This window comes from Polistes fuscatus, unplaced genomic scaffold (genome assembly GCF_010416935.1).
Source record: "Polistes fuscatus isolate 324 unplaced genomic scaffold, CU_Pfus_HIC Scaffold2, whole genome shotgun sequence".
Taxonomy (NCBI): domain Eukaryota; kingdom Metazoa; phylum Arthropoda; class Insecta; order Hymenoptera; family Vespidae; genus Polistes; species Polistes fuscatus.
In genome coordinates, this window is record NW_025113096.1 from 11,711,730 (window position 1) to 11,723,739 (window position 12,010).

A 12,010-nucleotide genomic window follows, 5' to 3' on the forward strand; every position below is an offset into this window, starting at 1 on the left:
ATAATAGAACAAAGGATCAAACTTTTCTATCAACGGGTATATCAAAAAGGTTTTATAGTACGCGGAATCTCGTAAGGATAGACAATATGTGTGTCACGTGCTCGATAGAGCTTCTACGCCTCCCCTCTCCTTTTCCTTCTCATTCTCCTTTTGCGTTAGAACGAGGAAGGACGCCATTTTGGTGCCGTAGCAGCAGCCTTTTCGAAGGCTACGGGTCACGTGCTCTCAGCGTCAGGACAAGGGTTGTGTTCCTGCAGGTCTGCTTCTACCTTCCTTTCTATCTTCCAACCTTCCAACCTTCCAACCTTCCAACCTTCCTTCTTCTTCCCATTGCTAGTAGTGGTGACTAAGTTCGTGAACTGCATACTGAAAACGGGCCGCTCTGACTCTGATAAACATCAGTGTGTGTGCATATGTGTATGTATGTATGTGTGTGTGTGTGTGTGTGTGTGTATGGATGCCGACTATCGAAAATGGAGGAAAAGTCTCCAGAATTGCCACGAATTTTCATGGGCATCTCTCCAAGCACGATTCGACCCAACCCCAGACCTCAACCCTAACCTCCTCTCTCTCTCTCTCTCTTTCCCTCTGTTACCTTTTTCTACTTACACTATCTTTTTTTATTTTCTTATATAAGTACTCTAATAAGTTTAAGAAATGAAAAAAAAATTGTTGAAATAAATACGTTAGATATATTTGAACGTTCGTTAACTGCACGTTTATCTTTCTAATTCCAAGTTCTTCGATATTTAGTGTTCTAATTAAGTTTAGAATGAAATTAATTTACAGTTCGAGTCTCGAACAACGCGATCGCGCTCTTCAGAGATTTCAATACGAAAATTTTCGTAAGAAAATAAGAAAAATAATCAGAAATACCTTTAGAAATCACGGTTATATCAAAGTAGCCGAAATGCAAACGCGTTTTTAACTTTATATTTCTATATGATTCTTTAAATGCAGTTCCTGTCCGGATTTCCCTCGCGAATTCCATAATAGCGTTATCTCTGTAATAACTTTTATATACGAATACGTGATCTCCGTACACTCCGCGTGCTGTAGTAAAAATGTTTTAAACGAAATAACGCGTAGTTTCTATTTTATGTTTACTTTTTGTTTTTCTTTTTTTTTTATCTTGTTATATAATATAATTTGGTAATGAAAAATGTAAATACTTAGAAGTTATATTATCAATCGTTATTTTATTGTGATTTATTTATATATTTTTTTGTTCTCTAGACCTATTTAGCTTTTAAAATCGTTTGAAAAGTTTTCAAGATTTCGATTAAAAGTCTCTCACTCTTTCTGTCTGATAGATACTCTCTCGTTTTCTTTTTTTTTTCTTTTTTTGCTTTTTCTCAATACAGAAACGTTTATTTTCCACTAGAAGTTTCCTTCGAGCACAACCGTGCCCCATCATTTTTCGAAGATCGCTACTAATACGAGTTCGTTTCTGCTCTAGTACGAGAGTACCATAACCGGCGACGGAGTTCCATAATTGCCCATCAGAAAACTTATTGCCAGTAACGTTCGTTCCTAGCTTTTCTCAAGTACCATCCTCTTCGTTCACCTTCGCTAGTTCGACCTACACACGAGGTGTTCAAAAAAGAATCGGCTTTATCCCCACAAATCTTTCAATTCTTACAACAAAATTTCCTATTATTTGATTCTTTTTCTTTTTCTTTTTATTATGAACATTTTAAGAAAAATAATAATTAGATCATTAACATTCGGATTAATTTAATCTATCTTTCTAATAAATAAGCCATTATCTATGCACACGTTTGTAATTTTGTCTAATTTAGAGATGACATTTTATTTAATTGCTTTTGTATGTTACGAAGGAAAATATTTTTAAAGGCTAATTAATTAATAGAGATATTAATAAATGAAAGAATAATTATCCAATACTGTCTACACTATGACCAATTAAATTTGAAATATTACCTTGTAAATAGAACTTAAATAACATAAACATGATACACACACACACAAATTTCAAATATCTTTTCATATATTAAAAATCAAATATATTAACCATTTTTTGTAACTATAAAATAACTAACACAATTAACAACATATCAAACCTCCCTTCAACGAATTTAACGAAGGAATATTTTTTTTTTGTTATTGATTTCGATATCTATTATTCAAAAATTTGACGATAAAGGAAAATAGGAAAGAAAAATCTTATGGCTGTCAAAATGTTATAGATATTTTTGGAGCACCCTATGAAAGTACTACGCGAATATATATACCGATTCGTACTGTAATTTTGTTTGGCAAGTGCCGTTGACAAACAAACTCGTCGTTCGTTACTTCTTCGCTGAAGGCAATAAAGATCTCAGAGACTGGCTTCCTCTTTGTAACGACGATACGGGCGTTAAATCCATTACGTGTTAGAAAAGGGGAACTGAGGATACGCGATAAAAATTTCAAACGACGAACGAATCGAAAGAAAATCCATTTTATGATAATCTCATATATATATTATAATATATAGATCCCTATATTTATTTATATATAAAAAAAATGAATCCCTGTTTCTCCCCCTTGGTAACGCCATAACTTGAGAACGACTTTACCTATTTTTCATTCATCTTCTTTTTTTCCAAGTTTTCTAATACTTAGTAGAAGATTCTTACGGAAAGAAAAATTCAGAAAATTTACAAACGTGAAATTAATAAACTATCAACATGTAGTGTTCAAAGAATTAATATACAAACAACACAAAATACAATTTATTTTAATACTTATCGATCATTTATGTAACAAAATGTAAATCAAACGAACAAAAGTTATCCTCAAATAATTTCGTAAAAAAATGTAAACACATAAAAAAGCAAAATATAAGGTAAGAAAAAATAGTAGATAAAAAAAGAAGAAAAGAATAGAAAACGAATAAGGTTGAAAAAGGTGAAGGGGGTGAGGGGGGGAGGGGGAGGAGGGTGAGGAGAGTGTTCGAGGGTTGGGAGTTGGTGGGGTGATTTTGTGAAGGAATCAAGGGATACGCGTGCATCTCTTTTCGCTCTATTACCATAGCAATGGCGGCAAATCAAATTGAATAAAAATTTATGTATCAGAAAGGCAATAAAACGGAATAGATTTGGGACAGAATGGGGCCGAATCCATCAGGCTGGTATCCCGATAAAAGAAGATCGTTTGGGTCCGGGTCTAAGGTGTCCAAAGGGAGGGATCTCTTGCGTATTCCTTCCGATTGGTGCACGGCATCGTTGAATTGTTGCCACGAAATTTATTCCACCTACGGGATACTTACACTTACATGCTTACTTACTTACTTACCTACATACGTATGTAGATATTTCCTATTCCCTTCTTCTTTTTCTTCTTCTTCTTATTCTTACCATCAGAGACGTCTTTCTTCCTAAGAAATCGGCTTTACGATATTACGTCATCGTTGCACCTTCTATGCAATAGCATCCCCCCCCCCTTCCGTAGCTTTCATTTTAAACCTTTGAAACTTTGTTCCCTATACGCGCGTATATGTATATATATGTGTATGTGTGTGTGTATGTGCATGTATTTTCGCGAATCCTTGAAAACAATTTGCATCATCGAGAATAAATTACTCGGAGGTACATTATTTTATGTTAATTTTCTCTTTCGCATTTTGTTTTTCTCTTTATTATTTTCGATTCTATATTTTTTTTGTTTTTTTTTTATCCTTTATCCTTCATTTTTTTGTTTTTTTGTTATTTTCTCGTTTCCTCCCTGTTGCGTGCCGGATGCACCCTTACTGTCCACTTGTACCAATAAATTTGAACATTCTTCTTTCGAAATTATCTAGGGTATAGTTTGTTAGGTACTATCTCACTAGATCGATTACTAGACGTTTTATTATGCGAAAATAAGTAGACTTATACGAGCAGGGAAAGAGAGATGATTCTTAGAAATGTTTCGACAGGCAACCCTGTTATTGACTAGTCGGACTGGCGCCTTATTTACAACGGTTTAAAATGTATGCGATAAGAAGTGCTTTCCTTACTCGAAATAAGAACAAGTATACTCGTCTGCATATGTATGTATTATATGTATGTATGTATGTATGTATGTATATCTGAAAAGTCGACCACGCTATAAAGACACAGGCAACCTTTTTCAAAATTTTCTTAACTTTCCGCGGGAAATGTTCTTCGAATAAAAGTTTCATACTTTTGCGAACTTTTTACCGAACTATAGTGCAGTCCCTCGAGTGAACAATATGGAACGACAAAACTATTTTTTTAACTTTACACATGAGTTTTATTATTAAACAAAACTCTCTTCGTAAGAATTTTTAGACAAAATCCAATATTATTTTATTCGAAATTTGTTTGATCTTTATAAAAGGAAAAAAAAAACAGAAACTCTCTTAAATATATTATTGCACATTCATATAATTATTATTATTATTATTTATAAATTATTATATTTAAAAGACAAAAATAAATATATATATATATATTCTTGAAATTTATACAGGATGTATTCTAAAGGGATAGTAAAACCGGACGGGGCTGGGGGAGGAGAAGGAGTAGGGAGGGGGTTAATTCTTCGCGTAAATATTACTCGGAAATATTCTCTGTTACTTTTTTTCTTTCGACTTATTTTTATATATACGTAGAATATCACCAATCTGAATACTACACTCTATGTATACGTTTATATATTTCTTTTTGTTTTTCTTGTCTTTTTAATTACCGTGCATTTCGCATGGGAAGTTTAATTCAAAGAAATATGCGCGAAGAGAGAGTGTGTGAGAGAGAAATACACGGATAGAAAGGAAGAAAAAAGAAGAAACGGAATAAAGATAAAATTTAATCAAACGAGTCGATCCGGCTTATAAATAAAATGGCGAACTACAAGCGAACGTTCAATTCGGAATAAATTATTGAGCATCGTATAGATTCGATCGATCATCGAAAATATAACTGTGCAACAATCGTATACAAAAGAACGTATAATGGCGAATACAAATTGCAAACGAGTTGATTCTATGCGATGATGATGAAAAAAAAAAGAAAAAAACGAGGATTAACGATTATATCTATCTTACTACCCTCTCATTTTCATTCTCTTATTTTCTTTCTTCTTTTTTTTTTCTATTTTGTCCTCGCGCTCTCACGGACGATAAAATGCATTATTGATTTTTAATTGGCGCAATTGTGCAAGGCAAATATTTTCACCCCCTTTCCCTGGCCCACCCTCACCCCTCTCCCATCTAGGTCGACCATGCGCACCACAGGGCCAATGCATTTTAAGTAACACAAATTAAAAGAGAAAGAATAAGAGAGAGAGAGAGAGAAATAGAGAAAATTATAGAATGAAAGTAAAAAAAGAAAAGGAAAAATAATGCAATGAGATGCGAGTAAATAATCAAATAATTATCATCTCACGGTTATCAAATTATCTTTCGCATCTTTAACCTTATATGTTTTTATGAAAATAAAAACCATGAGAGAAAGAGAGAGAGAGAGAGAGAGATTTTTGTTTCAGCATCAGGTTATTGAAAAAATCACGAATTCATATGAATTCCCATTTTCGAGATTTCCTTTCTAGAAATAAAAGATCGAGTGAACGGATAAATCTCTGGCTCAATGCATGAATCCTAAAAAGCTGGTCATTTTCTTTCGTCTTATCTTCGCGTAGATATTCTTCGTCGCCTTTTATTTTATCGTTAAACATTAAACGTATCCCGACACGACGATACGATCAAATGACCAATTTTTTGTCTACATTTTTTAAATGCAAATTTTCAATTCAATTTTACGTTTCTCCCTTTTTATTCAACTTTACGATTATTATATTCTGTAACATTTTTTTTTTCTTTCTATTTATTACTTAAATAGTTTTGTATTATAACTATATTTTAACTGTTGATAAGTTTAGTAGTAATACTCGTACAATTGGTAAATAAATTCTACATCATTTAAAGATTTTTAATCATTCATCGATTGTTTTAACATTTGTATTAATATATTTATATTAATATATTTAATAAATTTATTTATTTTATTTAAATTTATTTATTAAAAATATTAATATATTAATATATTTATATTAATACGAATTTTATATATCACATAATATATATTTAATTAATATATATATACATTTTAATTAATATATATACATTAATATATATTTAAATAATAAAACTCACAACCGTGCCCGATTAGATATTTTTTGATAAATTTTAATATTAATACTTGGTAAAGGAGAAATTTAAATCCATTTAAAAATATTTAACGTTGCAATAATCATTAATTCATTCAATTTTTGTTAACACTCGTAACAGTTAATATATTTTCTATCGAATTATATTGAAAATAATAGAACGGTATTATAAATATTTTCTTTATTTTTGATTTATTTGGCTATCTATGATGATCGGCGACATCATAGTAAGAAATAATATAAACGAGATGTAAGAGAAGTGTGAAAAAAAAAAAAAAGAAAAAAAGATTAATACGTCTTATGTATATCACATTGAAAGGGTCCTCAGCAAAAACTAGATATACGATCTCAACCGATCTCGTTCTCGCATCAAGCTTTAAGTATACACACGTTCAACGTTACACGACTCGTATTGAAATACATGCAATCTTAGTTTCGTCTCGAGAGATCCTTTTGAAGAAGAACGTGATAGAGAGCACACTCCCCCTATCTCTTTCTCTTTCATTTTATTTTCTTTTCTTTTCTTTTTCCATCCTTTAAACGGAAAGAAAAGTAAGATACAAATTCGATACGATTTCTCCTTAGGTTTTTAACATAAGTTATAGGAATCGTTGACGATGAAATACTTTTTCTCGTGATATAAATTTTGTCAAAGTTTTGATCGATTATTCAACTGTGTCCTGTAACTGTATGATACCAATATGAAATATTAGAAATCAAAATATTATAGAAATATTATAGAATCACATTTGTTCGCGTAAAGCTTATGTTATGTTATGTTTTTCAAAATAAGTTTGAAAATTTGTCGATTACCCGTGAACAGAATCGGATGTAATATAAAAGAAAATATTGGTGGACGCATATATGCGCCTAAAGTCTTACTTGAACGCATATATGCGTTTATAGCAATCGAAGGATTTTAACTTACCGAACTGTCTTTCTTCATCTTCTTGTGTGTTAAATCATTTGAAACTTTGATGAAAATATTTTCTAATTGTATATCGATCGAGAAATATTAACCTCGAATCCAGATGCAAAGGGTTGCGTAATGCATTAGATGTTTGCATTTTCATTAGATCGTTAGATCGTTCGACGTCTAACGGAAACACCGACATTAGCCGATAATACGGAAACTAATATTATTACTTAGCGGTGAATAATAGGTATCGACGCTTTCCTGTGTTCGGCTCGTGCTCGAGAAAGCACATTTATGCTAGAAAGCTATTTTAACGTCGACTAACTCGAACACGTTTATATATATACACACACATACACACATATTAACCAAAAGTTTGAAATCCCTTCGTAAATTCAGAGTTACTAAATATTTATTTAAAAAAAAGAAACACAAACAAAATGAATATATTATTAGAGTGGTGGTCTTCAAACTTTTTCGATTAACCGAACCCTTATGAGTGTAAAAATATTTAATGAAATCCTTTTTCACGAAGAAAAACCTTAAATATTCACAAAAATTCTATGATATATTAATTCAACGTAATATTATCTAAATAATAATGATTCGTGGTACCTTGGAAAAGGTTGCATGGAACCCCGAGATTCCGTGGAATTCAGAATTTAGAGAATTTACTGAATGTAGAATAACCTAAGTAGATTTATTCATCAACGCTTATCAGTAATATGTTTAACGTTTTCCATTACTCTTTTTTTATCTTTTTTTAATCAACGAACGAATATATTTCTTCGAATTTAATCGTAAGATTAAAAGAATAAAATTGGAAATACTGTAAGATACGAAATAGAAAGCAAAGTATGCTCCTATTAATTATAGGATAGAAACGAGTCTCATGGGATTCATTGAAATCGTATATAAGCTTAATTATAATCCAAAGGGGGATATGATATTAGCGTCGTTATGATTTAAAAGCCATTTAAATAATCGTCATAATTATTACCCCTTTTATTATCTATATCTATGCACTAAAACCTTAAGGGATTCGAATGTTTAATCTTTTATTATGAACTCTTCTATTTATTGAATCGATATTTTAATTCAATGTTCGGTATTATTAATAACATATTGTTTTTAAAAAAATTCATAATATTTCAAATAAATAGATGATCAATATAATTATAATAAAATATCAATACGAGATCCTTCCATTAATTGTTAACTTTTACATAACTTTTACACAACTCTACTTCAATTACAAATCATAATAATCAAATAAAATATATATATTTTATTATTCAGCACATTTATTCGCAAAACTAGCCCCTAATTATTAGCCGCATCATTTGACGATTATTATTTAAATAGGAAGTGAGGGAGAAAAGAGAAAAAAAGTATTCAAAAAGAAAAAAGAATGAAAAAGAAAAAGAAGAAAGAAGAAAGAGAGCGTTGAATAACGATCGTCGTAGTTGGTAATACCAGAGTCGAATTTAAATTTTTTCGGATAACGCAGTAAAAAGGAGAAAAACGAGAGACAGATAGAAAAAGTGGACAGGGGTCGTGGAATAAAAGAGCGTGAAAATCGGTGTCGAGCGATTTAAAGCACGAACGTTGCGAATTCTTGCTACAACGATTACCCCTCTTCCTCTCATTTCTCCTCCTCCTCCTCGTCGTCCTCCTCCTCCTCCTCCTCCCCCTCTATCTTTCTCTTTCTCTCATGATCGTTTAATCCGACGATATCGTAGAATTATTCGCGACAATGGAAACTGGACCCAGAGAGTACGGTTCATCGTCAGCACCACCAACAGTAGTAACAGCCGAGGACAACGACGACTACGACGATGATGACGACGAGGATGAGGATGAGGACGAGGATGAGGACGAGGACAAGGACAACGTTGGCGGCCAATTCAAATCGCTACAATAACGAGAACGCAAGTCCTCTCTCGCACGTTTTCATGGTGAATAGCCATACCAAGAGAGGTACTAGTAGTAGTAGTCTCCTTCCTCATCCCTCCCCCCCCCTCCTCCCCCTCCTCTTCCTCCTGTTCCTCTCCCTTTTCGCATAGCGCATAGCTGGGATGATCGCGTTCACCCTCTTCCCTTCTACATCCCATCCACCCTTATACGAGCCAGCCAGCCACCAGTCAGCCAACCAGCCAACCAACCAACCAACCAGCCAGCCAGCACCCAGCCAGGCAACCAGGCAGCCTGGTTATTTATTAGGGCGAAGGCTCGTGTGCTTGCTAGCGCTTCCTATGCTGTCTCGAGCTCATAAATCGACCCTTTAACGCACTTTTATCCTCGTCCCCGTCAATTTGACGCGATCCGATTCAGTGTTTAAACTATCTCTCTCTCTATCTATTTTTTTTTACCTTTCCTTTCGTATTATCTTTCGTACAATCTTTCCCTACGTCCCTCTGTCTTCTTTTTTGGCTTCTTTTGGGATAGTGGGTTTGGTATTTACTGAAATAATAGGCATGAGTATTAATGAAGAAATTTTATATAATTGGAATTTAATTTGATATCGAGGATAATGAAGAATATTATTTTGTTTGTTTGTTGTACTTACAATTAGGGTTGAAATCTATCGAGCAGGTTTAGGTTGCAGGGTAGTTGATTGTTCGGTAAATGTAGACACTCATCCGCGTTGAGTGTACATTGCGTGGTTGTTCGGGTGACTAAAATTTAATTCTATTTCGAGGATATAAAATACAATTATTGATTTTCACTTGAAAATATAAATATATTTTTGTTCGCTGATTAAATGATACTTGTTTGACAAATACTGTTTTGCTTTATTGTACAATATTAAGTTCGATCAATTAATGGGGAAATGTTAAATATTCTGAAAAGTTTTATGAATAATTAAGAAGGAAAACTCTTCTTTTTTTTTCACATTGTCGTTCACATTGTTACTCAAATCACCGAACTATTAGATTAACGTAACAAAATTATTAGAAGTTAGGTAAACCTGTTAGTCAACCAAGCCACGAGCTGATTAGTCAGCTTCCTCTCTGTGTGATGTCGCACTTGTTTTACTTGCTTTGTTCTCAAATGGAATAGTCTACTAGACCACGAACCTAAAGCTACTCGTTATGCTGTTACACTTAGGTATATTAGTTTATAAGTATTTACTTGCTTTCGTTTATCTCTTGCTTGCATTTATATCGTCGTAATTATAATATTTATTCAATCGACAGATCTAATATTATTGAATTGCCCATAATATTCGATTAATATTTGTACCAAGCATACAATATTTCTCTAAATCGGCATAAACTTTTTCAAACAATTTAATAACCCTACCAATAAATTACCCCCAACAACAAAATTCATACCAATTTTGAGAAAAATATTATTAATCGGCACCTATATCCCAGATTGTCCAATCCTTTTACCATTAAATTACCCCCGAACAACAAAATTCATGTCAATTTTAAGAAAAATATTATTAATCGGCACGAACATTTCGGGCAAATCGATTAACAATTTGGAAAAGTATTCTTCTTCCATCAAACTTCTTCTCGTATCAACGAAAAAAAAAAAAAAAGAAAATTATATTTTCCGTGGGGATTAAGATTTAGAAGAAGAAAAAAAATAATCCGTTAAAATACAAAGAAAAATATTTATTTGCGATGAGAGAGAAAGAAAAACAAGCGATACTCTTGGAAACATCGTCCGCGAGATAGCGCCAAACACGATCGAACGAACTATAGCGCGGTCGCCGTCCCAGACCGGAAATAGACTCTGTAACCGGAGAACTTATTTCTGAAAATATGGCGCCGTCCGTGCGTACTACCTATTTTTAACACCATTGCAGTTAAAGAATCATCCCCTACCATTTTCCCTTTACTCTCCCTCTCTTTCCTTCTCTCTTTCTCTCTCTCTCTCTCTCTCTTTCTCTCTTTCTTTCTCTTTTTAATTCTTCATCCTCTCTCGCACTAGAAACAAATATACTACCCACACGTTCTAAATTTTCTATCTTTTTTTATATTTCTATCATACGAGTATTTTCATCTTTCTTCTATCTCTCTCTCTCTTTCTTGTTCGTTCAATCGTTCTTAAAAATTCTCTTTCTATCTCAAACCACGTTCATTCTCGTTCATTCTCGTTCATTCTTTTTATTCGTTAGTTCGTACATTTTTTCGCTCCTCACAAAAGGGTAACTGTCCAATAAAATCATTAGCCATTTAATGAGATCGCATTAAGATTCCTCTCGCATATCTCCACGCGATACTCTCTCTCTCTCTCTCTTCTAACAATTTCCCTTAGAACGAAATTACTATCTTCGCGATTCGAATAAACGAAATGCGTTTCGTTTCGTTTCGTTACGTTTCGTTTCGTTTCGTTTACGTCCTGGATAAAGTTTTTCTCACGTCATTTTTCCTTTTTTTTTTCAATGTTCTCGTTACAAATGGAAACAAAAGTGTAAGAAACAAAAAAGAAAAACAATAAGGCAGACAAGAAAGTGTTGGAAAGTAAAGAAGAAAGAAGAAAATGGTCACACGAGAAAAAAGACTCTCTCTCTCTCTCTCTCTCTTTCTCTCTCTCTTTCTCTCTTTCTGATCGAAGCTTTTACTAAAGGTGGTGACCACATGGCGGTCTCTCTTACGTTATATACCCATAAATAGAGGACGAAGAAAAGAACTCGAGGAGCATGTGGACGTTGAACGATGGCTCAACCGTTCTCAACGGAATACGTAGAAGGGATCTATTTTTGGCGGCTAGTTGCCGATCCCAGGAATATCTTTTCTCTCCTCTCTCTTTCTTTCTCTCCCCCCTTCCTCCCTCTCTCTCTCTCTCTCTTATTTATTTTCTCAATTTCTTTTCCCCCTCCCCTTCTCCCAGCCGACGAAAAAAATGTGAATTTTCCGCGACGATTCTCTCACATCTTTCATCTTCTTATCATACGATTTATCT

The 12,010-nt window shown here is 33.2% G+C and overlaps 1 protein-coding gene and 1 long non-coding RNA gene across 3 annotated transcripts in view; one reads left to right on the forward strand and one right to left on the reverse strand.

The window, feature by feature from the left end:
• The window catches only part of LOC122516238 (E3 ubiquitin-protein ligase MIB1), a 493,031-nt gene that overhangs the window by 454,659 nt on the left and 26,362 nt on the right, over positions 1 to 12,010 (forward strand). The window lies entirely within an intron of this gene.
• On the reverse strand, positions 9,469 to 9,781 carry LOC122516239. The gene is made up of 2 exons (XR_006303518.1): positions 9,660 to 9,781; positions 9,469 to 9,553 (listed from the first exon to the last, which is right to left on the reverse strand). It is a non-coding gene; the product is annotated as an uncharacterized LOC122516239 (long non-coding RNA).